We start from the raw sequence: 19,683 nt of genomic DNA, 5'->3' as shown, positions 1-19,683 counted from the left end.
GGAACCTCAGATATTCCAGAATGAGTAACCCAGGGCACCTCTGGCCCCTGGAAGGTGTAGGTCTGAATCTTGCTGTGTGCTCTTGGGCAAGTAACTTAACCTCTCTGAGCCCTGTTTCTTCAATTGTAAAATGGGGACAGTAGTCAGTTCCCTTCCTAGGGATGTTACGAGCATTAACTGAGACTGGACATGGCATTTGTAAACACTGAGCAATGGAAGTATGTTCCCACTTGTAAGTAGGGACTCAGTGGTGAGAACACACGGACGCTATGGGGGAGCAGCAGCTGCTGGGGCCTGCTCAAGGGAGGAGGGTGGGAGGAGGTGGGGAGGAAGTTGGGACGAGGGTGGGAGGAAAGAGCAGGGCAGGACAATTCATATTGGGCATTACACTTATTACCTGGGTGACAAAATTATCTTTTTTTTTTTTTTCTGAGATGGAGTCTCACCCTGTTGCCCAGACTGGAGTGTAATGGTGCCATCTTGGCTCACTGCAACCTCTGCCTCCCTGGTTCAAGCAATTCTCCTGCCTCAGCCTCCCAAGTAGCTGGGATTACAGGCACCTGCCACCACGCTCAGCTAATTTTTGTACTTTTAGTGGAGACGGGGTTTCACCATGTTGGCCAGGCTGGTCTTGAACTCCTGACCTCAAGTGATCCACCCACCTCGGCTTCCCAAAGTGCTGGGATTACAAGCATGAGTCACTGCACCCAGCCCAGGTGACAAAATTATCTGTATGCCAAACCCCCATGGCACAGTTTGCCTATATAACAAACCAGCACATTTTGCCTATGTAACAACCAGCACATGTACCCTTGAACCTAAAAGTTAAAGAAAAATGGTAACAATTATTAATCTTTCTTTCTTTCTTTTCTTTTTCCTTCCTTCCTTCCTTCCTCCTTCCTTCCTTCCTTCCTTCCTTCCTTCCTTCCTTCCTTCCTCCTTCCTTCCTTCCTTCCTTCCTTCCTTCCTTCCTTCCTTCCTTCCTTCCTTCCTTCCTTCCTTTTTTTTTTTGATGGAGTCTTGCTCTTGTCGCCCAGGCAGGAGTGGAGTGGCGCGATCTCGGCTCACTGCAACGTCTGCCTCCCGGGTTCAAGCGATTCTCGTTACTCAGCCTCCCAAGTAGCCGGGATTATAGGTGCCCGTGTCCACGCCCGGCTAATTTTTTTGTATTTCTAGTAGAGACAGGGTTTCACCATGTTGGCCAGGCTGGTCTTAAACTCCTTACCTCGGGTGATCCACCCACCTTGGCCTCCCAAAGTGCTGGGATTACAGGTGTGAGCCACTGTGCCCAGCCTACTGTTCTTTTTCTTAAATAAAATTTTTTAATTTTTAATTTTTGTGGGTACATAGAAGGTGTATATATTTATGGGGCCCATGAGATAGTTTAAAACCGGCATACAACGGGTAATAATCACATCAGGTTAAACGGGATAACCATCCATCCAATTCTATTTCTTTTTTTTTTTTGAGACAGAGTCTTTCTCTGTCACCAGGCTGGAGTGCAGTGGCGTGATCTTGGCTCACTGCACCCTCTGCCTCCCGGATTCAAGCCATTCTCCTGCCTCAGCGTCCCAAATAGCTGGGATTACAGGCACCCACCACCACGACCAGCTAATTTTTGTATTTTTAGTAGAGATGGGGTTTCACCATGTTGGCCAGGATGGTCTCGATCTCCTGACCTTGTGATCCACCCACCTTGGCCTCCCAAAGTGCTGGAATTACAGGCGTGAGCCACCACACCCGGCCAAGAATTTCTACTTCTGTAATGTGAACACGGCCAAGAACAAGGGTGTTTTCCTTACTGTGCTTCATAAATCCATTCACACTGCAGAGGTTCCAGCAGGAACTGAAAACACCTGGATTTCAATTTTGGACATAAAACGGACTTACTACATACAGATGAAATAACTGAGATTCAAAAAAGGATCTGGGATTCACTTGCTAAGAGCTCATCCCATTAAAGGCAAAGTTGTCTTTGGTTCTAAAAGAATCTTTTCATCTGAAAGAAAATGGAACTGTCTTTTAGAAAATCGTGGTTTGCAGCCAGGAGTCAAATCACTTTGGGAGGCCACGGCGGACGGATGGCTTGAGGCCAGGAATTCAAGACCAGACTGAGCAACAAGCGAAAACCCCGTCTCTACAAAATATATTTTTAAATTAAATTAATTAATTAATTTGTTTATTTTTTTAGATGGAGTTTGGCTCTTATTGCCCAGGCTGGAGTGCAGTGGCGCAGTCTTGGCTCACTGCATCCTCTGCCTGCAGGGTTCAAGCGATTCTCCTGCCTCAGCCTCCCGAGTAGCTGGGATTACAGGCATGCACCACCACGCCAGGCTAAATTTTGTATTTTTAATAGAGATGGGGTTTCTCCATGTCGGTCAGGCTGGTCTCGAACTCCTGACCTCAGGTGATCCGCCCACCTCGGCCTCCCAAAGTGCTGGGATTACAGGTGTGAGGCACCCCATGGCCCAAAATATATATTTTACAATTAGCCAGACGTGGTGGTGCGCGCCTGTAGTTCCAGCTACTAGGGTGAGGTGGGAAGATCCCTTGAGCCTGGTAGGTGGAGGTTGCAGTGAGCCGAGATGTCACCACTGTATTACAGCCTGGGTGACTGAGAGAGACCATCTCAAAAAAAAAAAAAAAAAAAAGGGAAAGAAAAGGAAAAGTGATTTGCAAACCTCCAGTCAAGTCATTCTTTTATGGCCGTGAGCAAAAAAACAAAATTGTTATTTAGCCAATTCAGTGAAGTTAGTTGGAGAAAAAAAGAACTTTCGGTGAGCCGACATTGGTGCAGGATGAAATTCAGGTGGTGGGAAAGGGCTTCTGGAAAGCTTGTTAGAGTTAGAACTGAGTGACGGCAGGTTTTCCTGCAGCTCCCAGCAGCAAGTGCCAGGGTCTGGGCTGGCTGCAGGGAGGCTTGAGTTTCGCCGTGAATGCGGGGAGGTAGCTGCAGGTGTGAGGCATGACTCACGGACACCTCAAGGGTCCGTCTGCTTGGTGTGTGGGGCGTTGTGCTCCAGTGGCCACCATTTCTGGGGGATGTGATCACACGGCACCCCCCAGGCTTGGCACAGAACAGTAGGGGCCACCTGGCTGGCTGGGGAAGGCCACACTCGCCCATGTGTGACTGGCTGGACCAAAGCCTCTGCCAGGTCACAGCACAGAAAAGGGCCACAGGCTGCCCTGCATAGTTCATCATCTCATGTGGCCTCCCCCTGGCAATGGAGAGAGGGAGGCCAGGGGCTGAAGGCCAAGAAAGCAAGCTGAGGTCAGCATCGGCAGAGCCGGGTAAAGGAAACAGAGCAAGTGCAGGCCAGGCTGACAGGCCAAGGTCAGTCCCCTGGCTCCAGACCAAGCAGCTGAGGACAGGCCGGAAGCCACGCCAGGCAGGCAGGACAGAGTCAGCACTGGGATACTGGCTGGGCGGCGGATAGCCTGGCAGCGGGCAGGAGCCACCGCCTAGCCCAGGGGTTCCCAGCAGTGCGCCTGAGGACACAGACGGCTCCCCACAGCTGTGACCTGGCCACCTCCCTCTGAGGACGGGCTGCGGAAGGGGTCAGAGGGCGAGGTGGCCGTGGCAGAGCAGTAGGGGTGACCTTAGTGCTCGGGATGCTCCTGCTTCTCAGCTGTGATGTGCTCTGACTCAAGGCCAGGACTTTGCACAGGGCTAGAGGGGCCTCATGACAAGGACAGCCCAAAATTCCAAGAACCTTCCTGACAAGTCAGGGGCAGCTCAAAGCGGTGGCCTAGACGCTCCAAATATTCATGAGCCCTTTTCTTCCTTGTGTTTGAGATTGGGTCCCCCAGAAGCAGAGCCTGAAGCAAGGAATTGAGTACAAATAGTTTAAGGAGAGGGAGGTGCTCCCAGGGAGCACAGGTGAGGGAATGGGGAAGTAAGGCAGGGTGGGGAAGGCAATAAAGAGTGGGGTGCCTGCTGGGGGCCCCAGGGGCGACTAGAACATGCCTCAGAGTCATCCATGTATGGGGCGGGGAGCTGGTGTGTCTACACCCATTCTTTCTTTTTTTTTTTTGACATGGGGTCTCACTCTGTCACCCAGGCTGGAGTGCAGTGGTGCGATCTCAGCTCACCGCAATCTCTGCTTCCTGGGCTCAAGCAATTCTCCAGTCTCAGCCTCCCAAGTAGCTGGGAGTATAGGTGCGAGCCACCAACACCTAGCTAATTTTTGTATTTTCTGTAGAGACAGCATTTCACCATGTTGGTCAGGCTGGTCTCAAACTCCTGAGCTCAAAGCGATCTGCTCCTCTTGGCCTCCTAAAGTGCTGGGATTACCGGCATGAGCCATTGCGCCCGGCCATCCACACCTGTTCTTGACCTTCCTTGCTGGAGGGCTGCTCTGGGGACATCACCTCCTCATAGGGGACCAGCTGTCCCGGGCTGCCTGGCACTGAGGGGTTGTCTGGGACGTGGGACTTTCAATGCTGAAACCAGGAATGCCCTGGGCAGACGAGAATGAGTTAGGCGCCCTCCTCTACAGCCCTTTTGGCCAGCCCCTGACGAACCCTGAGTTTGCTCCTGCAGTCAGAGAAAGCCCTCAGGGACTGCAGGAAAGAAGCCACTGGCATGAGCCACACTGTGTGTTCAGAGGGGCACAGCTGGGGCCTCCAGCAGCATCTGCTAGGCTAGACCAGCTGCTCCCATGAACCCGTGCCTGCCCACTCTCCTGGTGTCCTTCCTGCCGCCTCCCCTTACTCCAGCCAGGATGCTCTGGCCAGCCTTGAGGTTTGGCAAACACCACGATGCTCTGACCTCAGGGCCCCTGCACTGGCTCTTCCCTCTGCCAGGACGTCTCTTCCCTGGACTCATACCCTCACCTCTTTCTCTTCTGCTCAATGTAATTGTACCCATGGGGCCTTCCACCTTCTTCCTCTTCCAGGAAGCTCCCCTTCCCCTTTTTCCCTGGAGCAAGTGTGTCCACTGACGCACCATCTGTCTTATGTGTTAATTGTCTATCTCCGGCACTAAGACACAGCCTGCAGGAGGAAAGTTGACTGGTTGTCACCAGCGGGGTATTCCCAACACAGAGATCAGGGCCTGGCAGGTAGTAAACATTCAACCACTAAATAAATGCATTGAAATCACCTAAAACCAACACTATCTAAACAGAAATAACGGTGTCAAATGCAGCTGGAGACGGGACTCCATGGAGTTAGCTTCCTCCAGAGGAAGCTAGGGGATTGTCAGTTATGGATGTAAGGCAGTGAACCTGGGTTCCTGCAGCTCCCTGCAGCCGCCGCCTCTGCTGCCTCAGGCCCTGCCAGCCTCCAGCATTCCCCAAAGTGAACACTAGTCCGGATGAGAACTTGCTGACTTCTCTACTTGAGCAAATTAATCTTATGCAGAATCCTGTCGAATAAAACAAAAAATGTGGTATTGCCTTCATTAGAGCAGAGATGGGGAGTCTAGACCTGCCTGTCCCCCACCTCCCTCACAGGGGCCTGAATAGCCCTAGGGATTTGGGGTGCAGCTGGAGGTCCAGTAAGTTGGGGTGAAAGGAGCGGGAGGGGATAGGGATGATGCGAAACTCTGCAGGGCTCAGCCTGTAGCTTCTCCAGCGGCAAGGTGCAGGCCCACTGGTTGAGGGCTCATTACAATCCGAAGGTCAATGCACAAGGTTTGAGCTGGAACCAGAGCATCAGCATTTCTAACCAGCTCCCAGGGGTCCCAAAGCTGATGCTGCAGGTCCGTGGCCAGGGCTGTGGGCAAGTCTCCCTCTCTGTCTGAGTCACAAGGAATTTGATCATCTTGCCTGCACTTTCCACAAGCTCAGCAGTGGTGAGGAGCAGGAGAGAGGAGGCAGAGGGCCCAGGAGTTCACCGGAGGCACGTCTCAGACACAGAGGCCCGAGGGTCTGAGCTAGTCACTGTGTAAGCTGTGGTGAAAAAGAGGCCGTGTAGAACACGATCCTAAACAAGATAGATGCTTGTTTCTCTCCGATAGCACAGAGGGAGGTGGCCCTGGGCTGGGAGGGCAGCTCTGCTAGCTTCAACACGTGGGGTTTGCTTTGTTGTTATTTTTAATTTTTAAGAATTTCTCCTGTGTCAGAATCTAAAGGCATAGCACATGGCTTTTAACCTCTGGATCCAAAGTGGTTGCTTCAGCTCCTTCCATCATGTCTACATCCCAGATAGCGGGAAGGAAGGAAAGGCAACTGGAGCTCATGCCCATTCTTTTTAAGGGCCTAATGTAGAAGTGGAGCAGACTGCTTGTGCTCGAACTCACCTGGCCAAACCACAGGCACATGGCCATCGCTTGCTGCAAAGGAGGCAGGGAAATGTAGTTTTAGCCAAGTTGTCTTCTGCCTAATGAAAGCTGAGCTATTCTATCACCAAAGTGAGAAGCGGGGAATGGATATTGGTGACAACTATGGGAAGAGAAGCTGTTATTATACTGAAACCCTAAAGTTGAAGTCATATGAATAAAATTCCAATGCATTTATTAGATGCAGGCTGCTTGCACCAACTTAGCAGTTACAGATGGCGGCGTGTGTGGTTGTTGGAATAATGTCCCCAAAGATGTCCATTTTCTAGCCCCCAGACCGGCGGATATGTGACCTTACGTGACAAAAGGGACTCGGCAAATGTGATTAAGTTGAGGACCTTTGGATGGGGAGGTTTTCCTGAATTAGCTGGGCAAGCCCAATGTCATCACAGGGGCCCTTTCTAAGAGGGAGGTGAGGGGGTCAGAGTCAGAGGGGAGACGGGACAACAGACTCTGAGGTTGGAGTGATGCATTTTGAAGACGGAGGAAGGGGACCATGAGCCAAGGGATGCGGGCGACCTCTAGGAAGCTGGAAAAGGCAATCAAGGGATGAATCTCCCCTACTCAGCACAGCCAGGCCCATGCCCATACCATGCCCTTGCCATACCCACTCACCAACGCCCACATCCACACCCACGCCCACACCCATTTATCCACACCCAAACCCACTCACCCACACCCACACCCACTCATCCATACCCACTCACCCACACCCACTCACCCACACCCACTCACACCCACGCACACCCACACCCACTCACCCACACCCACTCGCCCACACCCACTCACCCACACCACACCCATCATCCATACCCACTCACCCACACCCACTCACCCACACCCACTCACACCCACGCACACCCACACCCACTCACCCACACCACTCGCCACACCCACTCACCCACACCCACACCCACTCACCCACACCCACTCGCCCACACCCACTCACCCACACCCACACCCACTCACCCACACCCACTCACCACACCCACTCACCACACCCACACCCACTCACACCACCACACCCACACCCACTCACCCACACACAGCCACACCCACACCCATTCACCCACCCCCACTCACACCCACTCAACTACAGCCACTCACCCACATCCACACCCACTCACCCACACCCACTCACACCCTCACCCACACCCACTCACCCACATCCATTCACCCACACCCATTCACCCACACCCACACCCACTCACCCACACCCATACCCATTTATCCACACCCACACCCACGCTGACACCCACACCCACTCACCCACACTCACACCCACTCACACCCATTCACCCACTCCCACACCCACTCACACCCACTCACCTACACCCACTCAACCACACAGTCACCCACACCCATTTATCCACACCCACACTGACACCACACCCACTCACTCATCCACATCCACTCACCCACACTCACAGCCACTTAGGCTGGCACCACGCAGACCTGCCATTTCCCTAACATCCCATCTTTGATGTAGGAGGAAAGCAGAGTGCCCCTAGAACACCCACGCAGACATGGGAGACTGCAGACGCCGCACGCAGACGTGAGAGTGCAGACGCCGCACACACCGGGGCCCCAGCCGGGAAGCGACATTCCCCCCATTAACGCGGCACTGAAATCACACTGAATGGCGTGCCCCGGGGCCTTCCACGGGCTTAGGCTGGTTTCAGCAGCTGCATTTGCAGCCATTGGCTGGGGTGGCCTTAGGAATGAACACACGTGCCAGAGAACACACGCCCCCGCTTAACCCCAAGGCTCCTTCTGGCTTGAGAGTGTGGGGGTGGCAGCCTGGGCTCTCCATGACTCCTCTGGGTCCTGATCTGCGTGTAGGGGTGCACCCTGACTGAGACCCGGCCTTTGGTGTTTTTCCCTCCTTTTGGGGCCTTCCGCCAGGCCTTCCTACCATCAGCTAAGGACAGAAATGTGCAACCCGGGCAGATGTTGAAGAAAGAGTTTCAATCTCTGGTTTGCAACTGCCAAGGGACTTTGAAAGAACATCCAAGTGAATAGCTCTTGAAACACCCCTTCCCCTGCTCCTGCTGTCTGATGGGATCGTGTCAGAGTTACTCAGGCTCACTGACTACCCCCCAACCCCCTAAAAACCTCTCACATGGCCGCAGATCACTCAGATTGGAAGCTCACCTGGCCCTTCTCCCCTTCCTCTCTCCATGCCCCTCCCCGTGCCAGGCACCACCTCCCAGTCCTGCTGGCCACTGGGGGTCCCACCCTCGCTCACGGTCACAGCATCCGCAGCATCCGGCGGCATCCCATCATCCACTTCTCCTGCTCCTCCCTCACCGAGGGATCACCCATAACCCCCTACTCTGGCAATGTAGTTTTTTCTCACCCTGCCTCTCCCTGGAGGATTTCTGGTGAATTTCACCAATAAGCAAGCTTTTTAAAAATAAGTGGCGTTCATCGAGGACTACTTATGTGTCTGGCACTGTGCCCAACATTTCCTAGACTACACAACCTCCTTTCAACATCCTGATTGCCCTTCCCAACAAGGATAATTATTAGGCAGCCTTTTCTCCATTTTGTAGACAAGGAAACGGGCTGGAGGGGTTCCCAAGGTCTCCCAAGGTCACGGTGCTGGGAGCTGGAGGAGCTGGGTGCAGACCCGGGTCTGGCTTGGCATCGAAGCCCCTGGGCGGCTTTCTTTTCTGTTTCTGGGCTGTTGCAGGAACTGGCTGCAAAGAACCATCCCTTCTCACTGGCCTGAACAGCTTGTCCACATTTTCTTCCACAAGAGTGGCCCTCAGGGTCCCTAGGGCCACTTCCCTCTTTTCCTGACAAGGGAGATAAACTGAGCTGGTGCTGTGGGTCTGAGGCCGGGCCAGGGAGGCAAAGCGGCTCTGGCTCTGGCCGGATCCCCGGCTCAGAACCAGGACTGAGTCAGCGAATGCAAAGCCCCACCCTTGGGATGGGTCAAGCTAGGCCCAGGGAAGTGGCACCGCTCCACCTGGCTGGGCTGGGAGGTTTTGTTTAAAGGGTGTCTTTTCAAAGGACTGTTCTTAGTAATAGGCCATTCAGGGGCTGTGGACAGCAACACAGTTAACCCCTGGCCAGCGCCCCTCTTCCCCCATCTTGAAACCCCCTGAAGCTGAAGGGGAGAAGCTGGCCTGGAGCCCAGGCCTCCAAGCCTCCGTTTCTCACCTGTAAAATGGAGCAACAGCCTGTCTGCCTGCCTCCAGGTGCTTTGAGGACCAAATGAGATAATGGAAAGAAACGTGCTTAGGAAACTCACTCATTCCATGAAGCGTCTTCGTCAAGAGCTGCGATGGGCCAGGCTGGGGAGGGGGTGTGCAGAGGGCTGTGTCCGGAGGGCAGAGTCGTGCCCAGATGAGCCTGGGAGCCCCGGAGTGCTGGGCGGTTCTGGGGCACAGGAGGGAGCTGCAGCTGGAAGGGTGGAGGGCAGTGAGCTGGAGGAGGTGCTGTCCCGGAGGCCAGAGCCAGCAGGAATGCCAGTCCACCCCAGCCTCACACTCAGGGCTCGGCATGCTTTAGCTCATAAGCTCTTTCGAACAGGGGGCTGAGGCTCTGGAGCGGGCACTTGTCCAAGGGCACACGGCCGGGGCCTGGTGGAGCTGGGTTTGACGGCCTGAGTGGAGGCCCAGAGGCGCCTGGGAGTGGGAGGAGGGGCAGGACGTGCAAGTGGCCAGGGGTCAAGGCAGGGAACCCAAAGGCCACCCTCAGAGCCTGAAGGCCAATGGGATGGTGAGGGCACCCTGTGGGAAGGTCTTAGTGAGGGAGGGGACAGAAGACGCAGGGTCCTTGTGCCAGGAGCCCCATCCGTTCTCTCGGTGACTCTGCCAGGGCTGGGCCTGGACGCTTCCCTCTGATCACTGAAGGGTGCCGCTTCACTTTTTGGGACCCTGCCTGGGCCTTGGTCTTCTGGACAAACAGTTGGAGTAGGGCAAGAACTTATCCTCTTGGAGATAAGGCCAGGGCAGGCTCAAGGCCAGACCTCCCTGGAGCTGGCTTCATGGATGGCTGTGGGCTCCCAGCCTGACTCTCTGGGCCTGGAGACGCTGGAGTTTTTGTGGTGATAAGTTACCCTCAAACCCCTGAGGAACTCAGGGGGTCTAGCCCACTTCCAGGACTATATGGAGTTTACAGACAAATCTGAAGGGAAAGTCTGTGGCCTTTAAACAAATGCAGAACTCAATGCACTGCTTTGCTTTGGTGTGTTATGAAGGCCTGGCAACTTGAAGGAGGGCTTGTGACAGAGCCCCTAACTTGGAAGTGGAATTGAGCTCAAGCACCTGTTCCTTTTGTTCTTTTCTTTCTTCTTTATTTGCTTTGAAACAGGGTCTTGCTGTCTTGCCCAGGCTGCAGTGCTGTGGTGTGATCCTGACTCAATGCAGCCTCAAACTCCTGGGCTCAAGCAATCCTCCTGCCTCATCCTCCCAAGTAGCTGGGATTACAGGCTCATGCCACCATGCCCGGCTGATTTTTAAAATTTTTTTGGAAAGATAAGGGTCTCCCTATGTTGCACAGACTGGTCTTGAACTCCTGACCTCAAGCAATCTGCCTGCCTCGGCCTCCCTCTCAAAGCACTGAGATTCAGGCGTGAGCCACTGCACATGGCCTCAGGCACCTTTTCTAAACTCTTGCTTAGGGATCCGTTTGGGAAAAATTATAATGTTCATGAGATGCACCTGTTTTCTCTCATTAACAATTAAAATAGCTGTAGAGAATCTCCTGGGAGAAGCACGGATTTTTTTTTTTTTTTTAACAGCTCTATTTTGAGATAAAATTCACATACCACACCAATCACATGTTAAAAGCCCACAGTACAGTGGGTTTTAGTGTATCCACAGAGGTGTGCAGCCATCACCACAATCCTCTTTAGAATATTTTATTTCCCCCCCAAAAAACCCTGTACCTTAACCATCATCCCCAATTCCCCAACTTCCTCCAGCTCCTGCTAACCATGAATCCACTTTCAGTCTCTCTGGATTTGCCTGTTCTGGACGTTTCCTATAAATGGCATCATGCAGTCTGTGGTTCTTTGTGTCTGGCTTCTTTCACTCAGCACTACGTCTTCAAGGTCATGAACGTTGTCACACGTACCTGAACACCATTCCTTTTTCATGGCCGAATGTTCCATTGAGTGAATGGAGCACTTTTTGTTTCTCCACCATCAGCTGATGGACATGTGCGCTGTTTCCACTTTTTTTTGGCTACTGTGAATAGTGCCAAACATTCTTGCACATGTTTTTGTGTGAACATAAGTTTTCCTTTCTCTTGGGTGTAAACTCACAAGTGGAATTGCTGGGTCCTGTGGAAACGCTGTTTTCCCTTTAGAGGAACAGCCAGATTGAGAACACATAGATTTTTACAACTTACATGACCTGTTTATTAAGAAAATTCGCTGATATTGGTAAATGTTTACTACGGGCCAGGGTGTCCCCTGAATGATCTTATTTTGTCCCCACAACAAGCTTATTTGGTGGGTTCTGTTACTGTCCCCAGTGGGACAGAGCAGGAAAGCTGGGGATCAGAGAGTTTGTGACACCTGAGTAGATTCAAATCCCAGCTCGTATGAATCAGGGATCTGAATCCAGGCCATGGGGTCCCCTCCCTTCTGATGCTTCCCGATGAGTGGCCTCATGAAGTGCCCAGTCTGCGGAGCACTGGGGCTCCTTTCCAGCCACAGAAGCACTCGTTTTGGAGAACTGACAACCCCAAGGGTACGTTTAACTCTTCCTTCTGGATCTGATGGGAGCTGGGTCATGGGCGCTGTGTGTCAAGGCCGTCATTATACCCAGCTCATTCATCCATCAGGACATACGAACCACCTACTGCAGCCAGCACAGGCCAGGCCCACAGAGTCCAGTGCCCTCGTTCCAGGTCAGCCTCCTCGTAGTGCAGGGCACTGCCACCACAGCATGTTGTCCTTCCGGATGGCAACACTGGCTGTGCAAATGAAAGCAGTGTTGCTATTTGGCCTGATTCATTGGTTCTCATATTTGAGCTGCATCAGAATTTCCTGGAGGGCTTCTTCAAACCCACAGTGCAGGCCCAATCCCTGAGAGTCTGGTTCTGTTGGTCTGGCGTGGGGTCCGAGAATATGCATTTACAACCAGCTCCCAGGTGAGGCTGCTGCTTCTAGCCCAGGGACCCCACTTTAAGGCATTAAGAAGTCCCGGGGATGGGGACTGGGCCCCTGGGATGGGGGCTGGGCCCCTTCTTGGGTAACAGGTCAAGGGCTTCGGTCACTACTTGGGCTAAATGGCCTCTAAGAAATGGGGTTCCTGCTCCCTGGAGGTCTCTCTGGACCCCTGGGGTGCGTGGATGTAGCACATATTGGACTTGAAGGAAGAGGGGCTGCCTAGATGGGTTGGGGTTAGAGGCATCCATTCTCACCCCTCCGGGGAGTGGTAGAAATTGGTCCCTGGTGCTCTGCTGCCCCCTGGTGGTGGGCATTTCTGCACTGCCCTCTTTGAGGGTGATGAGACCCTTGAGCGCCGTCTGAAGCCGGGGCGCCAAACTCGACTCCAAGGCCAGGGTCCTCGTACTTGCTCTCTCTTGGTAACTGATCTGCTGTCAGTCATATGCACTTTAGTGAGGATAAGTCCAAGTCCTTGATTCTTGTCTCCTGGGGGAGATTCACACTTTTTAAATCCCATGGCTTGTTGCTAAAGAACAGGAACGCCCTGCCCGAGACGAAGCTTCATGCACCAGGGAAGGAAGGAAGGGCAGGGGCCTCCCAAGAGTCTTGCTGAGCAGCTGTGTACCCTGACCCCTGAACCTGGGAGGACCTGGCCACGGGCCTGCTTCCCAGTCAAAGTCTCCTCCACCTCGAGGGAGCAGCCGTGCCGTTTGCATGCTGCCTTAGAAGCCACCATCCTCAGACCTTCAGCGCTTACCACATGCTGAGCGTCTTTGCTGTAGCCTCCTGCACGTGCACAGCGGCCCTCCAAAGTCATCATTATTTTACGTGCCAGGCAATGGAAGCCCAGACAGGCTAAGAGGCATCAGCCAAGGCGTGGAGATGGCCATTGGCCAGTGGGCTCTATGGACCCGGGCCTCAGACAGGCAAGAGCTGAAGACATGGCATGGGGCAGGGGGCACACATGCAGATGGCGTGTAAGGCAAGGGATGGGATGACTGCGGGGGAGAGGAAGCCCGGGGAGAAGGGAAGAGGCCCAGGGTCGGCCAGTTAGCAGGGGCCAGGAAAGGAGTGGGGCGGAGAGGCCGGGGATGGAACGAGAGAAATCGCGGGGTCATGAAGCATGCACAGGGCTTACAAGCAGACCCTAAAGGAAGGTTTGTGACCTTTAAGAAAAATCTAACCATTTGATTGGCTGCTCTGCTTGGCTGTAGTACAAAGCCCGCCCACTTTGAAGAGGGGCCCAGAGGCGGCCTGAGGCTCTGTCCTCTGGGGAACTTGAACTCAAATGTCTTTCCTGTGTTTTTTGCTTGAAGTCCAATTTTCAAACTTGTTTTTCCCCCTTTTTACTTTTGTAGAGATGGGGTCTCCCTATGTTGTCCAGGGTGGTCCTGAATTCCTGGGCTCAAGTGATCCTTCTGCCTCTGCCTCCCTAAGTGCTGGGATTGCAGACATGAGCCAGCATGACTGGCGAGATCCAGTTTTCAAGGAGAATATCTATATTCTTTAGAATAGTTTACATTAAACTAATATAAACTATTAGTTTATATCATACCGTTGTAGTAGTTTGAATCTTCAAAAAGATCCATCCACATACTAACCTCAAAGAATTATGATTGGCACCTCATCTGGGAAAAGGGTCTTTGCAGCTGTGATGAAGTTAAGGATTTTGAGGTGGGATCATTCTTGATTAGGGCGGGCCCCACATTCAGTGACAGGTGTCCTTCTAGGAAACAAGGGGAGAAAGCCATGAGAAGGTGAGCTGGAGACTTCGGTGTCCTGGGATACGTCAGCATCTATTATCCATCATCTGTCTATAGTTAAGTAGACAGGCGGTAGCTATGGACAACCACATATAGATATAAAATATTCTCCCTTGCGTATAGATCATATGTCGTATAAAATGAGAGCGTGCCATCTGTGTCAGTGTTTCTCAAAGTATGGCCTGAGGAACTCCTGCATCAAAGTTGCCTGGGACTTTAAAACTAAAGACTCCTGGGCCGGCTTTCAGACCTATGGGATTAGACCGTGGATGGGGCCCAGGAATGGGCATTCTAGACACGTTTTCTGGGTGATTCTGATGCCCCTGGTGGTTCCCTGATATGGAGAGGATGGCTTGGGAGCAGGTGGGGGGAGGTTTGTCAACCAGAAGGGAACAGGAATGTGTCCAAGAAGAAAGGCAGGGACAGGGTGGTCTGTTCTGGCTAAGGGGGAGGTTGCTGGCGCACCTCCCTCTGGGGCTGATGGACAGCTGGTGTGTGCTGGGGGCCCAGATGTTTGGGGTCATGGGGACCCTGCTCCATCCTTGTTGGCACTGGTGCCCCCACCGCCCTCTGGGCCCAGCTGCTGTTGGAGAGGGGCCAGGAGTACACACAGGCTGTTGTCAGCCTGTCTCACACTTGGCGTGCCTGGCCTTCCTGACGTTTAGACAGCTGCTTTGTGTCTGGCTGCTCTGGGAATTCCAGGGCCCGGGAAGTGGCCGGAGCTGACATCCCAGGACCAGCTGGTGGGGTGGGCCGCGGGGCCATCTGGAAGTTTCCAGACCTCAGGGAACACTTATGTAACTGGTTTAGAGGGGAGGTTTGGACAATGGATTCGCTGAAGGGCCAAGAACAAACTGAGCCTTTCCCAGGGCAGCCAGGTCCTCTCCTGCCAACAGGCATCTTATCCACTCCCCAAGGCCCCTCTCAGCCTCAGAGGGTCCCTGCTGTCGAAGCCAGAAGAGCAGACGATGTGATTGAAGCTCTCCAAGGGCAAGGACTTGCCTGTTTTGCCTTGTCACCCTCTGTGCTTAGCACAGCGCTTGGCCCGTGGTGAGTGCTGAGTGAGGGGTGAATGAACATGCGCTCGCGTACATGACGGAGTTTCCTCCAGGGAGGAAGGACTGGCCCAGAGCAGCGGCTCACAAAGCGGGGTTCCCGGGCCAGCCCAATCAGCATCCCCTGGGGCTTGTTAGAATGCAAGTTCTCAGGCCCCACCCCAGAACTCCTGGGTCAGATGCTCTGGGGCTGGGCCTGGCCATCTGTATTTTTACCAGCCTGTCAAGGGATTTGGATCCAGGCCGGTGCAGGAGAACTCCTGGTGTAGGGCAGTGAGAGGCAGCTTCCAATACCAAGCAACCCCCAACAAAATCCAACTGCTCCCACTCATAGCACTATTACTACTACTACCCCCAGTACTACGGTTACTATCACGACTGCCATTGTTGTCACTACTATTACTATCATCACTACTACTTCTACTAGTGCTATTGATTTAGGTGAGGCAGAAGAGCTGGGTCCTCCGCGCATGGGCACTCAGCTCAGACTGTAGCCGAGTCCCCGAAGGTGGGGCGCAGAAGCTTAGATGTTTCCAGGGACTCGTGGGCGGCTGGCAGGAGAGCCACTGGTTTGGATGAAAGGGCACACAGGGCCTCTGAAGTGACACAGATTTGGATTCATGTCCCGGTCTTGCCTCTTTATTTCTTTCTTCTTGACACAAGCTTTCGTTCTGTCGCCCAGGCTGGAGTGCAGTGGTGTGATCTTGGTTCACTGCAGCCTCGATTTCCTGGGCTCACGTGATTCTCCCAACTCAGCCTCCCAAGTAGCTGGGACCACAGGTGCACACCACCACGCCTGGCTAATTTTTATATTCTTTGGAGAGATGGGGTTTTGCCATGTTGCCCGGGCTGGTCTCCGACTCCTGGACTCAAGTGATGCTCTGGCCTTGGCCTTCCAAAGTTTTGGGATTACAAGAGTGAGGCACTGTGCCTGGTGGACCTGTCTTTTAATAGTGGGGAGATCTTGGGCAAATCACATAAAAGCCCTGTGCCTCAGTTTCTTTATCTATGAAGTGAGGGTGATAGCAATGGCGCGATCTCCGCTCACTGCAACCTGTCTCCCAGGTTCAACTGATTATTCTGCCTCAGCCTCCCAAGTAGCTGGGACTACAGGTGCACACCACCACGCCTGGCTAATTTTTGTATTTTTAGTTGAGACGGGGTTTCACCACGTTGGCCAGGCTGGTCTTGAACTCCCGACCTCGTGATCTTCCCGCCTCAGCCTCCCAAAGTGCTGGGATTACAGGCGTGAGCCACCATGCCCGGCCAAATTTTGTATTTTTAGTAGACAGGGTTTCACCATGTTGCCCAGGCTGGTCTTGAACTCCAGACCTCAGGTGGTCCTTCCTCACAGATGTCTTGGAGATTAAATGAGTGTGTCTCTGAACGTGCCTACGACGGTGTTTGGGATGCAGAGGACACTAAATGACAGCTGCTGCCATCGCTAGTGTTAGTATTATGATGACCATTATTTATTTATTTTTCCAAGAACATGTTTCCTTTATTGAATGTCACTGTAGAAAAGTCTGTGAGGATAAAGGGCTGATACAGGACTTGGCTCTGGGGACAGGGCAAGGAATAGAAGGTGGAACAGGTGGGAGACAGGGCGTGGGCCGAGCTCCTGGCCTGGATGATGCCTCCTGATCTATCGATAGATTTGCAAGGTCAACACCGGGATGATGATGAGCAGAATGGTCACGAGGATGCCCACGATCAGGGCCCAGATGTTCAGGCACTTGGCGGTGGAGGCATAGGCCCGGACCCTGGTCAGGTCGCCAACCATCTTCCTGTCCCTAGACTTCGCGGAGTAGGCAAATGCCGTGAAGCCCAGGCAGCAGGAGTTCATGAAGAGGGTGTTAAACAGGGACCAGACGACATGATCGGGCACAGACGTCTCGCTGCGGATGTGGATCACGTGGACGTCAGGGGAGCAGGGTTGTGGGGCGCCCCCAGCACAGCCACCTCTTGCTCCTCCTTGAGCATCTCCTAGTTAGGGGAACGGCCGGTGTTGGCGGGAGTGAAGAAGTTTTGGACAGTGTGGTTCGTAGTGTCCAGTGAAGACCAGCTGTGGTCAGGTTGCTGGGATGGTTCTCCTCTGATGACCATTAATATCGCCACTGCTGTTCCTACCATTATTACCAGTTCCATTATTACTGTTACTAATAATATTATTAATATTACTATTATTACTAGCATTATTACCAATAATAGCAGTATTACTACTACAACCACCACTTACTACTATTACTATTATTGCTGCTATCATTATCACTACTGTTACTATTATTACTACTGATGTCACTACTACTTCTACTACTGCTACTTGTTTAGTCGGGGCAGAAAAGCTTGGCCCTCCATGCATGGACAGCCACCTCCCATGCCTAATGACTTAGGTCTGGGCTCTGGGACCAAGAACTCAACTAAAGCCCTACACTTGGTGGCTGAGTCTCTGCCTGGTGCAGTTGGCGGACTCAGAGGCACGGGGCGGTGCCCTAGAGAGACGCAGCTGGCGGTTGGCGGTGCACAGGGAGAGCTTTTGCTGTTCCCTGCCTCCCCACCCCCCAGTTTTGGGAGCGGCTGGGTTTGTCTCCCCTGGAATGCATCTGTGTTCTTCCTGATGGCTCCTGGGTGTCAGGAAGCACCACGCCATTTCCAGCTTCTCAGGCTCACGGCTTAAAAGGACCCCAGCCAACCGTCCTTCCCAAGCAAGCAGACGGGATTTATGGTGGCGGTTTCTTCAAACTGGTTCTTCTCTACCCAAATCCAGAAGCGAAACAAAACAGAACACCCCTTTACCCTTTCGAAGCCAGGAAAGGGAACTCCTCTTATTTTTTAAAAGGCCTAAGAGCTGCAAGCAAATATCAACTTCATCCTGTGGTTTGATTTATATGTTTCTTTGGGAGAAAGGGACAAAATACAGCATTGAACTTAAAAAAAAAAAATTACAATGAACTGTTATAACTCAGAACATGATGCACAAACCCAGATTTGATAAATGGAGCAAAAAAAAAAAAAAAAAAAAAAAGTTCTTCTGAGAGGCTCCTTGTGTGAGGCTGTGCCTGTCTGGCAAATCTTCTTGGAAATGGATGAGGTTAAACCAAGGGTCATTGAGTCCCAGCACTGGGATTGTCTGCTCCCTGCTCTGAAGAAATGGAAAAGCTACGTCCATAAGAGGCATGCATTTCTCTAGAGCTGGCCAAATACACGACGCTTTTTTCGAGTTTGATTTTCCCTAATTGTAATATTGTACATGATCATGAATGAAAATTTGGGAAATGGAGAAAAGTAGAAAGAAAACAATGCCCTGTTGAGAGAACCTCTGTTAATCTGTCATAAATTTCCTGTCAGTCTTTTTTCCGTATATTTTAAAACCAAGGTGCTCATATTGTAGATTACGCTATTTCTTTAAAAATGTACTATGGCCACGATTTTTCTTTCTACCTCCTTCCTCAACCCACAGGTGCCTCGATTGATTGACACCACCACCAGTCCAGCTTCACCAAGCCAGGTAACCGGGAGACATCTGACCCTGCCTTCTCCCTCTCCCCAAAGCCCATGTACTCCCAAGCCAGTGTCTTTGCCTCAGTATCTCTCTACCAGCTTCTCTCCATCCCAGTGGCCACCACCCCAGTCTGAGCTGCTGAAATCTCTCACCTGAGCTGGGAAACAGCCTCCACCTGGTCTCCTTGCCTCCACGCTGGACCTGTCTACCCATTTTCCATGCTGCCATCGGAAGGAGCCTTGGAGAAGCAAATCTCATCCCAGCGCCCTTGATGATGAACGCTTCCACGACTGTTGCCATTGCTCCCAAGGTAAACACCAGATTCCTCCTCCAGGAAGCCTCCCTGTCTTTACATACAAAATCCCCTGCTTCAAAGCCACATGCCACTGAATACCACTACTATTTGTGGGACTCTTCTGTACCCCTCCCCTGACTCTGGGAACCACTCTATCTCCGGTGCTCAATCCCGAGCACTCGAGAACCTCATTTGTTGATAGAACGAATAGAAAGCTCTCATTGCACATCCGAAAACATGATGTTAGGGCGGCATTGTGACTCCCATGATGCATCTCTGAACACCCACACAATTCTGGCATCTGCTATCCTAATTGCTGAGGACGGCACCATCACCCTCATTTTGTTATTGGAGAAATAGAGCTTGTTCTTAGTCTAAAGAGAGATACTGGGGAAACAGCTGAGCAGAAAGTAGGACTAGAGACAGCAGTCTCTGAAAATCCCTCCGGGCCTTGCTTCCTGAGCTGGGAGGGGAACTGCAGTTGCCAAAGGCAGCCCCGACCCCCGATGTTCTTCTGCTGCGTGACTCCCAGCCTGCAGTGACGCCCACACCCTCCAACTCTTATGATCGTTGAATTGTCTACTGTCACCACTGATTGGCGAGCGAGCCGCCCGGGGCAGTTTTGAAAGACAGCTGGCGAGGTAAGCTGAGGCCA

At 52.5% G+C, this 19,683-nt stretch overlaps 1 pseudogene; it reads right to left on the bottom strand.

Annotated features, from left to right (window-relative positions):
• Positions 1–16,876: 16,876 nt before the first annotated feature.
• Positions 16,877–17,214, bottom strand: LOC105739400 (annotated as a pseudogene).
• Between the last annotated feature and the right edge of the window lie 2,469 nt (positions 17,215–19,683).

Source organism: Nomascus leucogenys, chromosome 2 (assembly GCF_006542625.1).
Source record: "Nomascus leucogenys isolate Asia chromosome 2, Asia_NLE_v1, whole genome shotgun sequence".
NCBI classification, from domain to species: domain Eukaryota; kingdom Metazoa; phylum Chordata; class Mammalia; order Primates; family Hylobatidae; genus Nomascus; species Nomascus leucogenys.
The sequence above is the reverse complement of the archived record's forward strand: the minus strand, read 5'-3'. Positions and strand labels throughout refer to the sequence as shown.